This window comes from Maniola jurtina, chromosome 23, assembly GCF_905333055.1.
Source record: "Maniola jurtina chromosome 23, ilManJurt1.1, whole genome shotgun sequence".
Classification (NCBI taxonomy): domain Eukaryota; kingdom Metazoa; phylum Arthropoda; class Insecta; order Lepidoptera; family Nymphalidae; genus Maniola; species Maniola jurtina.
The window spans coordinates 1273028-1294627 of record NC_060051.1 but is presented as its reverse complement, the minus strand read 5'-3'; the positions used below and the strand labels follow the sequence as shown (position 1 = coordinate 1294627).

General features: G+C 39.4%; 1 protein-coding gene and 1 long non-coding RNA gene across 5 annotated transcripts in view; both read right to left on the bottom strand.

Annotated features, from left to right (window-relative positions):
- Nucleotides 1-21600, bottom strand: part of LOC123877200 (potassium voltage-gated channel protein Shal) — an 85920-nt gene that overhangs the window by 31100 nt on the left and 33220 nt on the right. The gene's annotated exons all lie outside the window — the stretch shown is intronic.
- LOC123877221 lies at nt 13807-20016 on the bottom strand. Its single transcript, XR_006798531.1, has 3 exons — nt 19873-20016; nt 14090-14094; nt 13807-13817 (listed from the first exon to the last, which is right to left on the bottom strand). It is a non-coding gene; the product is annotated as an uncharacterized LOC123877221 (long non-coding RNA).

Here is a 21600-nt window from a genome sequence, read left to right as displayed (position 1 = left end):
TCAAAAAACCATTAGTATATCACTAATGGTATTGGCCAAACATTGGCCAAATGTCTAAATATATATATATGTGTATTCATCATTTATATATTTGCGTATGTGTCATAATTTAAGTGTGATTCATGTATGCGCTAACATGGTTTATGTTTATTTTAAATCAAATCAAATCAAATGTATTTATTTTCATATGTGGGTGTTTATACAACAGATGTTACATTTGTTATTGTATCACCACAAATAGCCATAATATTATGGCATATTTTTAACCCCCGACCCAAAAAGAGGGGTGTTATAAGTTTGACGTGTGTATCTGTGTATCTGTCTGTGGCATCGTAGCTCCTAAACTAATGAACCGATTTTAATTTAGTTTTTTTTTGTTTGAAAGGTGGCTTGATCGAGAGTGTTCTTAGCTGTAATCCAAGAAAATCGGTTTAGTTAAGCTAAACCCTAAAAGAGCGACGCCCGACTCGCTCTTGACTGGTTTTTATGTATTTTACTCTAAAGTTGGGCTATAAAGAGAATCCGATAAATCTTCGATCTTACAAGTGTAAATTAAAAATTTATAACACCCCCGACAAGTGAAGGTTACAGTAACTAGAAAAGAGCTGATAACTTCCAAACGGCTAAACCGATTTTCTTGGATTATAGCTAAGAACACTCTCGATCAAGCCACCTTTCACTACTAAATTAAAATCGGTTCATTAGTTTAGGAGCTACGATGCCACAGACAGATACACAGATACACACGTCAAACTTATGACACCCCTCTTTTTGGGTCGGTGGTTAAGGACGTATTTGCACACTTGTATAGATTTTCGGTACGCTTTGTGGCTAAAATATACTAAGTAAATTGGAACTACAGATTGCTAAAAATAGATTGGTCCTTTATCTCCAGAGATCGAGTAATTTTTTGATGAAATCATTAATTTTGATACTATAAGAACGATTTTCCTTCACCTCTTCCACGCAGAATTAACGATTTAGGGTCAAGTTTAGGTACATTTTTCTCAGTTTACGTACGGATTTTATTCTTCTAATAAATATTTTCCGTTAGCACATAATGTGCACCTCAAAATATAGGATTATTATATTAATAATAGTATAAAAATAAATAAAAACATCGTGTATAAATTTTTCACGTATTTTGCTTCAACCGCAAACCTTAATACAGTGCACTAAGGGTTATTTTGATATTGGGCAGGCAATGGTATGATTTCAAAATTATATCAGTCAGCGGCCAGCCGCCTTCGTGGGTGGTCTCTGCGTCGGTTGCTATAATTTTTTGATGTGGAAAAGATCGCTGTACGAACACAAAATAGTTCGACAAAACCCTAACTGATATTTATAGGTACTTATTCCGTGATTGTGCTGATATTTTGGCAAGGTAAGATAATAATGATAATATTATGTACCTATTATCACATTTTATCGTAAGCTGGATTTTTTTCTTGAGTATGATAGTGATCTGATAGTGAACTTCGAAGGCTGCGACAGGAACTTGAAGACTAGAAGAACTAGATGTGTCCAGTTTGGGCTCGTTTTCTTAGTCATGACGAGATCTTACCTCCGGATTTGTGGAGTGACCTGATGGTATACCTCGAAAGTCACTATTGGAACTCGGAGACGAATAGAGCTAGGTGTTTCGAGTTTGGGCTCATTTTCTTAGTCATGATGAGATCTTACCTCCGGATTTGTGGAGTGACCTGATGGTATACCTCGGAAGTCACTATTGGAACTCGGAGACGAATAGAGCTAGGTGTTTCGAGTTTGGGCTCATTTTCTTAGTCATGATGAGATCTTACCTCCGGATTTGTGGAGTGACCTGATGGTATACCTCGGAAGTCACTATTGGAACTCGGAGACGAATAGAGCTAGGTGTTTCGAGTTTGGGCTCATTTTCTTAGTCATGATGAGATCTTACCTCCGGATTTGTGGAGTGACCTGATGGTATACCTCGGAAGTCACTATTGGAACTCGGAGACGAATAGAGCTAGGTGTTTCGAGTTTGGGCTCATTTTCTTAGTCATGATGAGATCTTACCTCCGGATTTGTGGAGTGACCTGATGGTATACCTCGGAAGTCACTATTGGAACTCGGAGACGAATAGAGCTAGGTGTTTCGAGTTTGGGCTCATTTTCTTAGTCATGATGAGATCTTACCTCCGGATTTGTGGAGTGACCTGATGGTATACCTCGGAAGTCACTATTGGAACTCGGAGACGAATAGAGCTAGGTGTTTCGAGTTTGGGCTCATTTTCTTAGTCATGATGAGATCTTACCTCCGGATTTGTGGAGTGACCTGATGGTATACCTCGAAAGTCACTATTGGAACTCGGAGACGAATAGAGCTAGGTGTTTCGAGTTTGGGCTCATTTTCTTAGTCATGATGAGATCTTACCTCCGGATTTGTGGAGTGACCTGATGGTATACCTCGAAAGTCACTATTGGAACTCGGAGACGAATAGAGCTAGGTGTTTCGAGTTTGGGCTCATTTTCTTAGTCATGATGAGATCTTACCTCCAGATTTGTGGAGTGACCTGATGGTATACCTCGGAAGTCACTATTGGAACTCGGAGACGAATAGAGCTAGGTGTTTCGAGTTTGGGCTCATTTTCTTAGTCATGATGAGATCTTACCTCCGGATTTGTGGAGTGACCTGATGGTATACCTCGGAAGTCACTATTGGAACTCGGAGACGAATAGAGCTAGGTGTTTCGAGTTTGGGCTCATTTTCTTAGTCATGATGAGATCTTATCTCCGGATTTGTGGAGTGACCTGATGGTATACCTCGGAAGTCACTATTGGAACTCGGAGACGAATAGAGCTAGGTGTTTCGAGTTTGGGCTCATTTTCTTAGTCATGAAGAGATCTTACCTCCGGATTTGTGGAGTGACCTGATGGTATACCTGGGAAGTCACTATTGGAACTCGGAGACGAATAGAGCTAGGTGTTTCGAGTTTGGGCTCATTTTCTTAGTCATGATGAGATCTTACCTCCGGATTTGTGGAGTGACCTGATGGTATACCTCGGAAGTCACTATTGGAACTCGGAGACGAATAGAGCTAGGTGTTTCGAGTTTGGGCTCATTTTCTTAGACATGATGAGATCTTACCTCCGGATTTGTGGAGTGACCTGATGGTATACCTCGGAAGTCACTATTGGAACTCGGAGACGAATAGAGCTAGGTGTTTCGAGTTTGGGCTCATTTTCTTAGTCATGATGAGATCTTACCTCCGGATTTGTGGAGTGACCTGATGGTATACCTCGGAAGTCACTATTGGAACTCGGAGACGAATAGAGCTAGGTGTTTCGAGTTTGGGCTCATTTTCTTAGTCATGATGAGATCTTACCTCCGGATTTGTGGAGTGACCTGATGGTATACCTCGAAAGTCACTATTGGAACTCGGAGACGAATAGAGCTAGGTGTTTCGAGTTTGGGCTCATTTTCTTAGTCATGATGAGATCTTACCTCCGGATTTGTGGAGTGACCTGATGGTATACCTCGGAAGTCACTATTGGAACTCGGAGACGAATAGAGCTAGGTGTTTCGAGTTTGGGCTCATTTTCTTAGTCATGATGAGATCTTACCTCCGGATTTGTGGAGTGACCTGATGGTATACCTCGGAAGTCACTATTGGAACTCGGAGACGAATAGAGCTAGGTGTTTCGAGTTTGGGCCCATTTTCTTAGTCATGATAAGATCTTACCTCCGGATTTGTGGAGTGACCTGATGGTATACCTCGGAAGTCACTATTGGAACTCGGAGACGAATAGAGCTAGCTCTTTCGAGTTCGGGCTCATTTTGTTAGTCATAATGAGATATTACCTCCGGATTTGTGGAGTGACCTGATGGTACACCTCGGAAGTCACTATTGGAACTCGGAGACGAATAGAGCTAGCTGTTTCGAGTTCGGGCTCATTTTCTTAGTCATGATGAGATCTTACCTCCATATTTGTGGAGTGACCTGATGGTATACCTCAGAAGTCACTATTGGAACTCGGAGACGAATAGAGCTAGATGTTTCGAGTTTGGGCTCATTTTCTTAGTCATGATGAGATCTTACCTCCGGATTTGTGGAGTGACCTGATAGTATACCTCGGAAGCCACTATTGGAACTCGGAGACGAATAGAGCTAGGTTTTTCGAGTTTGAGCTCATTTTCTTAGTCATGATGAGATCTTACCTCAGGATTTGTGGAGTGACCTGATGGTGTACCTCGGAAGCCACTATTGGAACTCGGAGACGAATAGAGCTAGGTGTTTCGAGTTTGGGCTCATTTTCTTAGTCATGATGAGATCTTACCTCCGGATTTGTGGAGTGACCTGATGGTATACCTCGGAAGTCACTATTGGAACTCGGAGACGAATAGAGCTAGGTGTTTCGAGTTTGGGCTCATTTTCTTAGTCATGATGAGATGTTACCTCCGGATTCGTGAAGTGACCTGATGGTATACCTCGGATGTCACTATTGGAACTCGGAGACGAATAAAGCTAGCTGTTTCGAGTTCGGGCTCATTTTCTTAGTCATGATGAGATCTTACCTCCGGATTTGTGGAGTGACCTGATGGTATACCTCGGAAGTCACTATTGGAACTTACAAAACGAGCTCAAACTCATAACATCTAACTCTACTCGACTCGAAAGTCCAATAGTGGCTTTTGAAGTATACCTTCAGAGCACTCCAACAAGTTTCAAGGTATAATCTCGTCATAACTAACAAAACGAGCCCAAACTCGAAACACCTAGCTCTATTCGTCTCCGAGTTCCAATAGTGACTTTCGAGGTATACCATCAGGTCACTCCACAAATCCGGAGGTAAGATCTCATCATGACTAAGAAAATGAGCTCAAACTCGAAAAACCTAGCTCTATTCGTCTCCGAGTTCCAATAGTGGCTTCCGAGGTATACCATCAGGTCACTCCACAAATCCGGAGGTAAGATCTCATCATGACTAAGAAAATGAGCCCAAACTCGAAACACCTAGCTCTATTCGTCTCCGAGTTCCAACAGTGACTTCCGAGGTATACCATCAGGTCACTCCACAAATCCGGAGGTAAGATCTCATCATGACTAAGAAAATGAGCCCAAACTCGAAACACCTAGCTCTATTCGTCTCCGAGTTCCAATAGTGACTTCCAAAGTATACCATCAGGTCACTCCACAAATCCGGAGGTAAGATCTCATCATAACTAATAAAATGAGCCCAAACTCGAAACACCTAGCTCTATTCGTCTCCGAGTTCCAATAGTGACTTTCGAGGTATACCATCAGGTCACTCCACAAATCCGGAGGTAAGATCTCAACATGACTAAGAAAATGAGCCCAAACTCGAAACACCTAGCTCTATTCGTCTCCGAGTTCCAATAGTGACTTCCAAGGTATACCATCAGGTCACTCCACAAATCCGGAGGTAAGATCTCTTCATGACTAAGAAAATGAGCCCAAACTCGAAACACCTAGCTCTATTCGTCTCCGAGTTCCAATAGTGACTTCCAAGGTATACCATCAGGTCACTCCACAAATCCGGAGGTAAGATCTCTTCATGACTAAGAAAATGAGCCCAAACTCGAAACACCTAGCTCTATTCGTCTCCGAGTTCCAATAGTGACTTCCGATGATACCATCAGGTCACTCCACAAATCCGGAGGTAAGATCTCATCATGACTAAGAAAATGAGTCCAAACTCGAAACACCGAGCTCTATTCGTCTTCGAGTTCCAATAGTGACTTCCAAAGTATACCATCAGGTCACTCCACAAATCCGGAGGTAAGATTTCATCATGACTAAGAAAATGAGCCCAAACTCGAAACACCTAGCTCTATTCGTCTCCGAGTTCCAATAGTGACTTTCGAGGTATACCATCAGGTCACTCCACAAATCCGGAGGTAAGATCTCATCATGACTAAGAAAATGAGCCCAAACTCGAAACACCTAGCTCTATTCGTCTCCGAGTTCCAATAGTGACTTCCGAGGTATACCATCAGGTCACTCCACAAATCCGGAGGTAAGATCTCATCATGACTAAGAAAATGAGCCCAAACTCGAAACACCTAGCTCTATTCGTCTCCGAGTTCCAATAGTGACTTCCGAGGTGTACCATCAGGTCACTCCACAAATCCGGAGGTAAGATCTCTTCATGACTAAGAAAATGAGCCCAAACTCGAAACACCTAGCTCTATTCGTCTCCGAGTTCCAATAGTGACTTCCGAGGATACCATCAGGTCACTCCACAAATCCGGAGGTAAGATCTCATCATGACTAAGAAAATGAGTCCAAACTCGAAACACCTAGCTCTATTCGTCTCCGAGTTCCAATAGTGACTTCCAAAGTATACCATCAGGTCACTCCACAAATCCGGAGGTAAGATCTCATCATGACTAAGAAAATGAGCCCAAACTCGAAACACCTAGCTCTATTCGTCTCCGAGTTCCAATAGTGACTTCCGAGGTATACCATCAGGTCACTCCACAAATCCGGAGGTAAGATCTCATCATGACTAAGAAAATGAGCCCAAACTCGAAACACCTAGCTCTATTCGTCTCCGAGTTCCAATAGTGACTTCCGAGGTATACCATCAGGTCACTCCACAAATCCGGAGGTAAGATCTCATCATTACTAAGAAAATGAGCCCAAACTCGAAACACCTAGCTCTATTCGTCTCCGAGTTCCAATAGTGACTTCCGAGGTATACCATCAGGTCACTCCACAAATCCGGAGGTAAGATCTCATCATGACTAAGAAAATGGGCCCAAACTCGAAACACCTAGCTCTATTCGTCTCCGAGTTCCAATAGTGACTTCCGAGGTATACCATCAGGTCACTCCACAAATCCGGAGGTAAGATCTCATCATGACTAAGAAAATGAGCCCAAACTCGAAACACCTAGCTCTATTCGTCTCTGAGTTCCAGTAGTAGGTTCCAAAGTATGCAATTTCGTCAAGTCGGGAGGTAATGTAATGCTATCCTTCTCAGATTATTTTAGTCATAGTAGGAGCTCATAATTTCATAAGCATGGGAATGTTGTTCATTGCCAAGAAGTCATGGTGAAATATTTCATCATCAGACCCTTAGTCTGTAGGCACTGTTCTACTTACTGTATTATTGTCAAGATACATATTTAAAAAAAAAAACTGTTAAAAAAAAATAGATGACCAAATATAAAATAAAATAAAAATATAAAAGTATCAAAATCAAGTCGATTCACTCATTTTGACGCAGCTGTGTGCGTGTGGGCAGTGTACTTATGTAGTAGTGCAATTTTGATACCTATTCATTTTGCAAAGACGTCCTTAAAAACTCACCCGGGTGACCTCCCTAACAGCGATGGATTGTGATTTTACGATTCGGATTTATCGTTTGTGATCGTGTTAACGCGACACCGATATGAACGCTTACAATATGTTCACCCCGAGCAACATGTGAAATTTTACATTTACATGTGGAAAAACTCATTGTCAACATGTGAAGTTTTACATAGAATATTTTTAGGGTCCCGTAACCGAAGGTATCAACGGAGACCTATTACTAAGCCTTTGCTGTCCATCCGTCCGTCCGTGTGGCCGTCCGTCTGTCTGTCTGCCGGCTGTATCTCATGAACCGTAATAGGTAGAGCTAGAGAGTTGAAATTTTCACAGAACGTGTATTTCAATTGCCGCTATAGCAGTAAATAATATAAATCTCAACAAGGCTGCCATAAAAAAAGTGTAATTTTTTTACCATGGTACGGAACCCTTCGTATGCGAGTCCGGCTCGCACTTGTCCGATTTTTGCAAATGAATCGCTGCGAAAAGTCCTCTCTTACAGCGATGGATTATGATTTTACGAGTCGGATTTATCGTTTGTGGTCGTGTTAACGCGACACCGATATGAACGCTTACGATATGTTCACTCCCAGCAACATGTGAAATTTTACATTTACTATGAAAGAATTCATTTTCAACATGGGAAAATTTAATTAGATATTTTTTTTTAATTTGATCCCTGTAAAAATTATAAATAGGTTAATGCGGAGTGTTATAGTCTATCGTTTAATGATGACGGTGATGATAATATTTATCGAACGAAGCCGCGGGCAGTAGTTAGTATTCTCGTACCCACTGAAAGGTTGATTATGATAGCTTCAAAAATGTTTTTGAAGTTGTTAAGAGGGCTCTCTCCATCACTCGCTCCATACAAACGTAGTTTGTCTCTCATTGGAATACTAACCAATCATACTAAATGCAATTTTGTAGGAACGTTCCGGGAACTAATATCTATGTCTGTGGTTTTCCAGATTTCCGTTAAAATATTCGGTTCCAAAGTTACGCGGTCTTAAAAATTCACATAGAAATCTTGGAGCCCCTGTAATTTTAAACTACATATTTATTAGAAAAATCTAAAACACCACAGGCACAGATATTAGTTTCTAGAATATGTCGGCAAAATTTCATGGACTTTGGTTGCTTAATATTCAAATGAAATTGGGACTACGATTGTATGGAGTAAGTGACGGAGAGAGCCCTGTTAAACAATATCGGTTAAAAATGGTAGTAAATCAAGTCAGAAAGTAGGTTATTGCCTATTGAATAGAGAAAACAGTTTTTACGCGACTCCCCTTGAGCAGAACGCAAGTTAACTACACATAAAAGGGATAGCTCCTCACCAAGCACCCTCGTGACACAAAACCAGCCATTCATAGCGCTCTTATAGCGCTTTGCGAGCGACGAACACGCAAAACCTTTTCTATTCTACAATTCAACATTAGTTCAAGTATGAAAGTGTTGAATTTACATTAGACATTCAATGATTCATCTGATTTCTTGTATCTCATAAGTCAATTTCCCATTTCGCTTTCGCAAACTGTTCCAAATAAGGTTCCAATAGGTATTTACGTATGCTAGAGTGAGAAAAAAAATTTAAAAGTGAATAATCTGATACGGAACCGTTCAGTCTGCGAGTTCGACGCGCACTTACCAGGTTTGGTTTGGTTGACTGGACTTGAATTTTTGTTAAATAATTTTAAAATTACAATTAACATGGCACAGTAGACGCTGGTTTGGTTATTGTTGCACAAGTGTAAATTAAAAATTTATAACACCCCCGACAAGTAAAGGTTACAGTAACTAGAAAAGAGCTGGTAACTTTCAAACGGCTGAACCGATTTTCTTGGATTATAGCTAAGAACACTCTTGATCAAGCCACCTTTCAAACAAAAAAAACTAAATTAAAATCGGTTCATTAGTTTAGGAGCTACGATACCACAGACAGATACACAGATACACACGTCAAACTTATAACACCCCTCTTTTTGGGTCGGGGGTTAATAAAAAATAATGCCATGTATATTGTAGGTCAATAAATAAAAATAAAAGTTTCCGAAAAACTGTTTAAAAAACTAACAGTAGCTACCTACTCGTAGGTAAGTTCACACATTGCAGTTTACTGGAACGTTTTTCTTGTGCGGTTTTCAGTGGCGCATGTAAACACATGGGTGTATTCTCACCAAACGGTAAAACAGAATGCGGTGGAAAACCCCCCGATTCGTTTATTTTAGCTTCCGAATTCTTGCCACTGAAAACCATCGGCGTTCCTATACGTCAAAACAACCGAAACACGGGATTCAGGTTCCAATGCCATACGTGGCCATACTAGAATCACGAATTACCTACTGTACTAATTATCCTTCAAAGAAAACAGTTCGTTCTAAATGTATAAATGTGAAAAAAATTTCAAATCACAAATTCTAACCAGTTCGATGGAAAACTTGGCAGGGCAGAAGACCAATTTAAATAATTTTAATCTATACTACTAAATAAAATTGAAGTGTCTGTCTGTTATTACGGGCTAATCTTCGGAATGGCTAAACCTATTTTGACGGGACTTTCACAGACAAGAAGAGGATAAACTAATGAGTAACATAGGCTACTTTTTAACCGATTTTGAAAAATGGAGGAGTTGTGTTTTTCTACCTAAGTACACGGATGTTTCCGAGATTTCTGAACCGATTTGCGTAAAAGGAACGTTGCGACTTTGTTCCATTAAATTAGATTCCAACTCCTCGATCCTGATGCTGCAGGGGATCCACGCGGGCGAAGCTGCGCGCATCATCTCGTAATTTAATATTTAGTTAGTTACACTGAGTTTATCGTAGGTAGATGGTATGAAATACGCTGATTAATACTTTGCCCAAAGTTAGCGAAGCGTTTATTACAAGTAAGTATAGCGGAACTATGCGGGCAAAGTTTGAGAAGCGGTGTCACATTGTTATTGTTGTTTGCGATTGGCAAACTTTGAGGATCGCTGCTCCTAGTCAACTTTAAGTATTATAATTAAACCCCCTTTCTCTTACTTTGCCACTTCCTCTTTTGAATTAGTGCATAGCTAGTGTAAAGGTGTCCACGCACTTGAACTGAACTGCAGCTGAACTGCGCGTCGCGGCAGCGACCCGCACGATATTCTCACCAGCCGCGACGCGCGGTAGTGACGCGCTACGCGGTACGCGCGTCGCGGCTGCAGAGAATATCGTGCGGGGCGCTAACGCAACGCGCAGTTCAGTTCGAGTGCGTGGGCACCTTAAGTGATGAAAGAACACGTGAACAAAGTGTATCTCTTATCAAAAAACCGGTTAAGTGCGAGTCAGACTCGTGCACCGAGGGTTCCGTACTCGGGTAATTTTTCCGACATATTGCACGATAAATCAAAAACTATTAGACATAAAAATAAATAAAAATCTGTTTTAGAATATAGAGGTAAAGCCCTTTCATACGATACACCACTTGGTATAGTTATCTTACTTTGAAAATCGAAACACATTTTTTTTTTAACGACCAACCACAAATTCCCGGTTTTCAGATTTATTTCTTTACTTACGCTATATGACCTACCTACCTGCCTACGACGGACGGAGGGACGGACAGACAGACAGCAAATTGACCCCATAAAGGTTCCGTTTTTCCTTTTGAGGAACGGAACTCTAAAACGATAGTCTGAAACCACCCTTTCTTCATCATCAGCATGTAAAGTTTTTGTGTAAATAATTACCTTCCGTTTGCTCTATATTCACGTTTCGCGCGTAAATGTGACGACGTCACGTTGTGGCGGCAAATGACGCAGCTTCCCGCGCGGGATTGAAAACGCTAATAACCAGTTACACCTTCATCGATTATTCTGCCACTTCAGCCTTCAGGCTATAAAAGCTTTAACGGCTAAAGCTACCGTCACACTTGCGCGCCATGAACGCTGGATGCGGGAGCGTCCACCACGCGAATCTAAACCTACGTGATATTTTATTGAAGCAAGAAATATAGCGCACGTGCATATCAAAACCGGCCAAATGCGAGTCAGACTCACGCACCGTGGGTTCCGTACTCAGGTATTTTTTTCCAACATTTTGCACCATAAATCAAAAACTACATATTAAGTATGCACAAAAATAAATAAAAATCTGTTTTAGAATGCACAAGTAGAGCCCTTTCATATGATATTCCACTTGATATAGTTATCTTACTTTGAAAAAGTATAAATTATTATTTTGTTCATGAACACATTTTTTTGTGATGTAAGTACCTAACCACAAATTCACGGTTTTCGGATATTTTTTACTTTACTTTTGCTATAAGACCTACCTACCAGTCAAATTTCATGATTCTAGGTCAGCGGGAAGTACCCTATAGGTTTCCATGACAGACACGATAGACAAACAACAAACTGATCCTATAAGGGTTCCGTTTTTCCTTTTGAGGTACGGAACCCTAAAAACGAGCGTAATGTGCGCAGAAAAAACGCTAATAAGTTAAGTAGTTACGCCACTATCGATTATTCTGCCACTGTAACCTCCAGGCTATAAAAACTTTAATGGCTAAGGCTAAAGGTCTGAACACATTATCGCGGTACAGCGCAGTTGTCGCCATCACAACGAAATATAGAGGGTTTGTCCGTGGTTTGTCCAAACGATTTTTCTTTAACAGGGCTTTCTCCGTCACTTACTCCATACAATCGTAGTTCCAATTTCATTTGAATATTAACCAACCAAAGTCCATGAAATTTTGCAGACATATTCTAGAAACTAATATCTATGCCTGTGGTGTTTTAGATTTTTCTAAAAATATGTAGTTTTAAAATTACAGGGGCTCAAAGATTTGTATGTAAATTTGAAGACCGAGTAACTTTGAAACCGAATATTTTAACAGAAATCTGGAAAACCACAGGCATAGATATTAGTTTTTAGAATATGTCTGCAAAATTTCATGTACTTTGGTTGTTTAATATTCAAATGAAATTGGAACTACGTTTGTATGGAGCGAGTGACGAAGAGACCCCTGTTAAAGAAAAAAGACAAAGGCGACGAATTAATTAAGAAAGTCCACAAAAGCTATAAAAAGTGCAGAACAAGAAAAACTTGTATAATGTCTAAGCTAGTGTTGGCAACTTTAATTTTTCTTTTAATAAGTAGCTTTTATTTTCTTCGGTACTAGGTACTATTTCTTAAATACTAGATGATACATGCGACTTCGGTCGCGTGGATTTAGGTGTTTAAAAATCCCGTAGGAACAGTTTTGGTTTAAATATTGAATTTCTTGACTAAAACGAACAAACTAAACATAACAACACATTTTTTGTTCGTTTTTAACCGACATCCAAAAAGGAGGAGGTTCTCAATTCGTCGGAATCTTTTTTTTTATAGTTTGACAGTTAAGTTATTGTAATTTTGATTCCAATCCCAATCCAAACCCTCAGCCTGTATGCGTCCACAGCTGGACATAGCCCTTTCCAGGAGCGCGCCACCAAACACGGTCTTCCGCCTTCCTCATCCACCCGCTCCCCGCCACCTTCTTCAGGTCATCGGTCCAGCGAGCTGGAGGTAGTTCTGATTAAAATATTGTACACCGAATCTTATTGTAAATCGAATCTTTGAAACCAACACCCCCCGAGTTTCTTACTGTTTATTCACGCTTGGAAGGGCATTCCGAACCAGTGGTAGATTCATTTGATAATTCAAAAGAACTTGTAAAGGTTTATTTGGATAAAAGTATTTCTATTCTAAAGATGGATAAAGATTGACAGTAAACTATGATGAATAATAACAATGCCGCAAGTTTTATTGAAGCACTTTTTCCTACTCCTTATAATAAAAATTATAGTTTTTTCTTTTGAGTTTTATTATGCGATGTACCTAGATATTGATGATTCGAACAAACTTAAAGCAAATCAAAAACTTGAGGCTATATAACTTTTACTAATCAAACAACCGCTTGCGACTATCTAGACTTAAACAACTGAAAAAAATCGTTTACCTAATCAAAAGCGAATAAAGATTAAAAATGGCACTCGTTTTAAAATTCAAGTTCTTACTGAGACGCCCTTTATTAAAAAAAGTATTTTTACTATAGTAGATATTAACTGAGACGCCTTTATAAAAATCTGTTTTTTTTCTGTAGATATTATGGTATTTTCCGAGATAACGGTCACTTGGGGTGACCCAAATCCAACCTCTCTCTGACTCCAACTTGCTATGCTTAAATGAGAGAAAGCGGTACAAATAAGTAAAAATTAAAGATTAAAAACCTGTAAAGTGCGAGTGGGTATCGCACGCGAAGGATTCCGTAACCTGTAAAAATTAATTTGCATGGCAGCCATTTTGAAATTCGCCATCTTGCTTTTTTAATTAATTGTTATAACTTACACTCCGTGAAAATTTCAACTTTTTACCTACCTATTACTGTTCATGAGATATAGCCCGCTGACAGACAGACGGACGGACAGCGGAAATTTAGCTATACTGTTCGCAGAACCCTAAAAATTAAGAATAAAATCTGTTTTTACTTTAGATATTAAGTATTTTCTGAGATAAGTCATTTGGGGTGACCTAAATCCAGGGGTGAAACACCCCTCTCAAATCAACTTGTTTCAAATGAGGGAAAACCGCACAAATAAAATAAAAAACTGGTCAAGTGCGAAGTAGACTCGCATACGAAGGGTTCCGTACCAAGAAATAACCCTTTGTAATTTTCATGGCGGTCATTCTGAATTTTTTATTATTTGTAAAATAAATGTGTGATATTATAGCGGCAATAGAAATACACACTCTGTAAAAGTTTCAACTCTACTTATTACGATTTCTGAGATACAGCCCGTTGACAGACAGACGGAAGAACAGACGGACGGACGGACAGCGGGGGTTAAGTCCTTTCGGTTATGGGTAGAATTATTTTCTTGAATATTTTCTGAGATAACAATCACTTGATGTGACCTAAATCCAGGGGTAGAACACCCCTCTGTGATCTCAACTTGCTATAAATGAGGGAAAGCGGAAAAAAGTAGGTTAGCTTAAAGTTTACTCGGTGACATTTATTATCGGCTTTAAAACGTTTTAATTTTATTAACCCCCGACCCAAAAAGAGGGGTGTTATAAGTTTGAGGTGTGTATCTGTGTGTCTGTGTATCTGTGTATCTGTCTGTGGCATCGTAGCTCCTAAACTAATGAACCGATTTTAATTTAGTTTTTTCTGTCTGAAAGGTGGCTCGATCGAGAGTGTTCTTAGCTATAATTCAAGAAAATCGGTTCAGCCGTTTGAAAGTTATCAGCTCTTTTCTAGTTACTGTAACCTTCACTTGTCGGGGGTGTTATAAATTTTTAATTTACACTTGTTAACTTCAGGTTTAACTAGATGCGTGCGACTTCGCATTGATTTTATCATCATCGTCGATCAATGGACGTCTCATTGGTCTCTTGTTGGGACTTCCTCACGTTTGATGCCCGTTTGAGGTCATTTGATGTCATCTGCCCACTTACCCTCAGTGCGCGAGTCTGACTCGCACTTGGCCGTTTTTTTTAATCCATTCGGAAGTTGTTGATTTTTCGGGATAAAAGTAGACCATGTCCGCCTGCGGGGTGCAATCTATATAGTGTACTAAATTACATAAAAATCAGTTAGACGCATGGGCCGTGGAAAGTGCCAGCCAGACAGACACACTTCCGCATTTAAAATCATCATAATTAACCCTTCGCCGAACTACTACTGAGCACGGACTCAGGCCATATTCCACCATGCTAGCCAAGTATGGCAGTATTTACACGCTTTTGAAAACACTATGGAGAAGTCTCAGGCATGCAGGTTTCCGTACGATGATTTTCCTTCACAGTTCAAGCAAGTGATATTTCATTTCTTAAAATGCACATAATTCCGAAAAACCGGCCAAGGGTGAGTCAGACTCGCGCTCTGAGGGTTCCGTACTCGGGAATTTTTCCAACATTTTGCATGACAAATCAAAAACTATTATGCATACAAATAAATAAAAATCTGTTTTAGAATGTACAGGTAAAATTCATGATTTTAGGACAACGGGAAGTACCCTATAGGTTTCTTGACAGACAGACAAGTGATCCTACCAGGGTTTTTCCTTTTAAGGTACGGAACCCTAAAAATTACTTGGCCCAACCGGAATAGAAACCCGAACCCACCAAATAGAAGATCAAAGTCAACCACTAGGCTTATCACTGCTTGTTGGATTTTAGAAGCTTTTAATGCATCATTTATTATTAAAGTTTTATTATAAAAGCTTTAATTTAAATATTAATTTAAATTATTAAATTCTTTCGCAGCTTTCCAAAGCCTAAATTAAAATACCAGGAGCGCATAACCTAATGGAATGTTGCAGAATGCAGTGTTCTTTGTAAACTTTAAAATATTAATAGAGAGATATTTCATAAAGGATAGTAGGCTTTGAAGGTTGTTTTTTCATTGGGGGTGCCACAGGTAGGGTTGCCAACTTTATGCGATAGACTTAACTTCAAATTAACGATTTTTCATTTACTTTGCTTGTTGCCAAATATCTTGGTTCTAAGTCAACGGAAAGTAAGTACTCTATAGGTTTTGATTTATTTGAAAGTGTGGAAATATGCGGCATAAATGGCCATACTTTTTGATTTTTGACTGTTGACTTACAAACTTTTTTTTTTTAATATATAGACTAGCGCTTGGCTGCAATCAGACCAGCTAACAGCTAGGATGGAACGCGCATAGTCTCCAAAGGATCGTATACTTACCCTAGGAGACGTAGAAATATGTGATATTAATTTGAAATTGATACCTCCACTTGTTCCAGTGAAAAGCGGTCGTGACAAACAAACGGACAGATGGACAACAAAGTGATCCTATAAGGGTTCCTTTTCCCTGTTAAGATGCGGAATCCTAAAAACCTTCAAAAATCAAAATTAACTCAAATAAAGTCTCTTCGCATACTTTATTCTTCTCAGAAAATAAAACAACGCTTGGCCGAAAAAAAGTAGAATACTTTAGTATAAAGAACGGATGACAATTATTGACAACCCTAGCCACAGGGGAGAGCACACTTAATTTATACTGTCCTGGTACATTTTTTAACGATTCCGGGTTTTTTCTGTCAACAAAATTTAAATATTGAAGGGTCTCAATGGTGACATAACAGCCTTTTAGTATCACCAACGTGAAAAAGTTTGGTTAACTTTATACCAGGGTTTTTCCTTGATTCGGCTTTCTTCCTGAAGACGCCTGGCAACGATATAGCCAAATGCTGCGGGCTATCATGATGCGAAGGGAAGAGAAAGAAAAAGAAGAAAAGAAGAAGATAGAGATTTAGGAGGCCAGCAGTAATGCCACGCAGTTCCGTGCTCACCTTGGCAGACATGGGGTAGGTATTTTAGTCCGTGTGAGTCGGACACACCCTGCCAGACGGCAGAAGTCCGTAGGGATTTTTTCCTCCCCCCGAAGAAAAAAAAGCTTTCTTTTCATGCAAATTCAATCAACCGCCTAGGTGCCTACTGGTTAAGACGCCCATCTCCTATTTAGGAGGTCAGGTTTTCGACCTCAGGCACGTACCTCTAACTTTTAAAATTGCTAATCGATATTGGACTCATGCCGCCAAAGACGCCCAAAGACGCCTACTTAAACGAGCTTATTAGGCGCGAAAAACCGGCCAAGTGCGAGTCAGACTCTCGCGCACCGAGGATTCCGTACTCGGGTATTTTTTCCGACCTTTTACACGATATATCAAAAATTATCATGCATAAAAATAAATAAAAACTGTTTTAGAATGTACAGGTTAAGCCCTTTCATGTAATACCCCACTTGGTATAATTATTTTACTTTGAAAATTAAAACACATTTTTTTTTTAATGATGTAACTACAAATTCACGGTTTTCAGATTTAATCCTTTACTTGTGCTATAAGACCTACCTACCTACCTGGCAAATTTCATGATTCTAGGTCAACAGGAAGTACCGTATAGGTTTTCTTGACAGACACGACGGACGGACAGACAGACAACAAAGTGATTTTAAAGGGTTCCGGTTTTTCTTTTGACGTACGGAACCCTGAAAAACGCTAATCTCAAACCGCTCTGAAGATTGCACGTAGGTAGGTACTATTTTTTTGTCTGTTTACATTTTTACCACGCAATTTGCAATGGGGTATTGGAAGTGTAACGGGCAAGATGGCGATGGCCGGGTGCCAGCCGCGGCGTCACACTAATGTATCAATTACGTTACGTCTCACTGAAAGTGAACACGGATCACTTCACTGAAACACAAACAAAACAATAAGTACAATTTTACTTTACGTAGTCATCAGCCATTAACAGGGCTCTCTCCGTCACTCGTTTCATACAATCATAGTTCCAATCTCATTTGAATATTAAGCAACCAAAGTCCATGAAATTTTGCAGACATATTCTAGAAACTAATATCTATGTCTGTGGTTTTCCAGATTTCTGTTAAAATATTCGGTTTCAAAGTTACGCGGTCTTAAAAATTTACATACAAATCTTTGAGCCCCTGTAATTCTAAAACTACATATTTTTAGAAAAATCTAAAACACCACAGACACACATATTAGTTTCTAGAATATGTCTGCAAAATTTCATGGACTTTGGTTGCTTAATATTCAAATGAAATTGGAACTACGATTGTATGAAACGAGTGACGGAGAGAGCCCTCTTAATAACGTTCTCTTGAACAAGTATTAATTCACCCTCAAGTAGATTACAACATGGGGTTATTCAAGGGGCGGACCAACAAATTCCTGAAAGTCCGGCAACACATCGGTGATATCTCTGGTGCTGCGAATGTTCATGGGCGGCGGTAATCACTTAACGCCGGGTGATCCGCCTGCTCGTTTGCTCGCTATTTGATAAGTTAAAAAAGTTTTAGCGCCGTGGTTAATTCGGTGGGTCCAGGATTCGACCCCGAGCATGCACCTCTAATTTTAGGGTTCTGTACCTCAAAAGGAGAAAAAGAACCCTTATACGATCACTTCGTTGTCTGTTTTATCATTAAAAAAAAGTTTAAAAAGTTTTAGCGCCGTGGTTAATTCGGTGGGTCCAGGATTCGACCCCGAGCATGCACCTCTAATTTTAGGGTTCTGTACCTCAAAAGAAGAAAAGGAACCCTTCATATAACCCTTAGGATCACTTCATTGCCTGTCTGTCTGTCTGTCTGTCGTATCTAACAAGAAACCTATCTAGGGTACTTCCCGTTAACCTAGAATCATGAAATTTTCAGGTAAGTATGTCTTATAGCACATAAGACTAGCGCTTGGCTGCAATCTGACCTGCTAGCAAGTGATGATGCAGCCTAAGATGGAGTGCGCTTGCCTAGAAGTTGCCTATTCACCCTTGACTTGAAGGTGCCCATATTAAAACTGGATTTATAATGAAAATGATGATACAATATAATGGACTTCAAATGTTACTTGGGCCACTGAAAAAGATTTTTAAGCGATCTTTGAAACATCTAAATCCACGCATAGATATGAAGTCTCGGGAAAAGCTAATGCCTAGCCACATATTATAGGTCAGTAATGCGATTGTCTAGACAGGAATAGATTTATAGATTGTCTGGATCTAGGTACGAGACATAAATAACAACGTTAGTCGGTCATTTTTCCAAAACGAAAGCACAAATAGCACACAGGAGTCTAGAATATTTACTGAAGAAGGTAATAAATTTCGTGTCACGTTTTGGTATACATCAAGTCAACTAGTGGGGTGTATTATATTTATATTGTACTAGTTTATGCCCGCGACTTCGTCCGCATGGACTATACTTTGAAACGCCTATTTAACTAGAATTAAATACTACAAAAATAAAACATAGGAGCCTAAATTAGATTATCTTAAGTATTGTAACACAACAATAAACTAACATTTCCTGCTGCCTGCTCGTTTGCTCGCTATTTTTACCCGACTGTGGCAAAGCCAAAAGGAAGGGTTGTGATTTTAGCAGTCTATGTATGTATGTTTGTGTATCCAAATTCTGTGGGTTCCACCGTAGTACCTAAACTACTGGGCCGATTTTGATGAATGAGGTGTCAATTGATTCGTCATAAAAGTCCGGGTGACATAGGCTATGTTTTATACGAAAAAAATTACCTAGCGGATGTTGCATCAAAAAAAGTGGAGGTCGCCAAAAAATTTCTCCAAAAAGCGACAGAATAACAATTTTACTCAAATATTTCAGCGTTTATTAAGACGATCGCAGTCGGGTTTTAGTTTTCAACTGTATCTTGTACTAGATGATGCCCGCGACTTCGTCCGCGTGGATTTAGGTTTTTCAAAATCCCGTGGGAACGCTTTGATTTTCCGGGATAAAAAGTAGCCTATGTGCTAATCCTGGATATTATCTATCTCCAATCTAAATTTCAGCCCAATCCGTTCAGTAGTTTTTGCGTGAAGGAGTAACAAACATACACACACACACAAACTTTCGCCTTTATAATGTTGATGTGATCTATATTTAAAAAAAACATAATTTAGAAATTAAAACCACTTATTTCTTTAACTTCAAAAATCTTTGTGGTTTCAAATTTAACATAATTTTGCTTGTGTTTCAATAAACGTGAATTCTGATAACACCCTGAACTGTTTCCTTAAGACGCTCCAAGTTTCGAATGGCCTCGAGCATTTGGTTCCCTCTCGCCCCTATACACCTCGACATTAATTTACTTTAATTTTTACCGCCATCTAGTGGCGGTAAACTGTACTACGGCTACAGGTCAACCAAGTTAACAACCTCAACATTGGCGAAAAAAGAAACGACATAGCACCGATGCGCTTAGCTTTTTAGGGTTCCGTGCCTCAAAAGGAAAAACGGAACCCTTCTGGGAACACTTTGTTGTCTGACCGTCTGTCTATCTGTTTGTGTGTCCGTTTGTCGTGTCTGTCAAGAAAATCCATAGGGTACTTCCCGTAGATCTAAAATCATGAAATTGGGCTGGTAGGTAGGTCTTATAGTACAAGTATAAAGGAATAAATCCGAAAACCTTGAATTTGAGGTTACATCACAAAAAAATATTCATTCAAAATTCCAAATTTCATGATTCTAGGTCGACAGGAAGTACCCCATAGGTTTTCTTGACAGACACGACGGACGGACGGACAGATAGATAACAAAGTGATCCTTTATGGGTTCCGTTTTTTCTTAACCCTAAAAATAGATAAAAAACTTAAAAACCATCAACACTAAATAGTAAAAGCAATTTAATTTACTATTCAAAAAATGATACTATAGAACTACATTTTACTCCTGTATACATAATAATATGTTCGATAAAAATTAAATTATTTTTTATTTTTTAGTATTGGTGGGGGTTTTTTTTTATTATGCATAATAGTGATTGATTTACTATGCAAAATTGAAAAAAATACCCGAGTACGGGACCCTCGGTGCGCGAGTCTGACTCGCACTCGGTTGGTTTTTTTTCCATAGAGCAAAAGCGTGTTAGAAGCGGCAATGGAGAAAATTTAATGTGTGTTGATATCGTAAAAGACCTGAATTAATATTTTTTATTCAATTATAAATTAGCACTTGTTTGCTATCTCACCTGGTAAATAGCAGTAGGTAGTAAGTGACGATGTGAAGCGTACTTTGACTTTACTAAGACTACATTCAGAGTCAATATTGAATCGTGCTATAATGCATAAAATTTAAGAAAGTGCTTGCCATTTAAGTTCTATCCGTCAATTGATATTTGAAAAAACCGGCCAAGTGTGAGTCAGACTCACACACTTAGGGTTCCGTACTCGGGTATTTTTTCCAACATTTTGCACGATATATCAAAAACTGTTATTCATAAAAATATGTTTTATAATGTACAGGTAAAGCCCTTTCATATGATACCCCACTTGGTATAGTTACCTTACTTTGATAATCAAAGCACATTTAATTTTTTTTCAAACGATGTAACCAAATGCGGGGTTTTCAGATTTATTCCTGTACTTGTGCTATAAGACCTACCTACCTGCCAAGTTTCATGTCTCTAGGTCAACGGGAAGTACCCTATAGGTTTCTTGACAGACACGACGGACAGACGGACAGACGGACAGACGGACAGATGGACAGACAGACGACAAAGAGATCCTATAAGGGTTCCGTTTTTCCTTTTAAGGTCCGCAACCCTAAAAAGGGTAAAGTATAATAATATGTAAACCAGTGTCCTACCCGTTCAGAGTTCAGACCTGAGCCAATTTGGAAATTGTAAAATACTGACTCGATCGGGGGCTTGATATCGAACCCAGGACCTCCCACTTAAATGCAATAGGTATATAAATAAGATCATGTTAACAAACTGGATTAATCAGGGGGCACGGT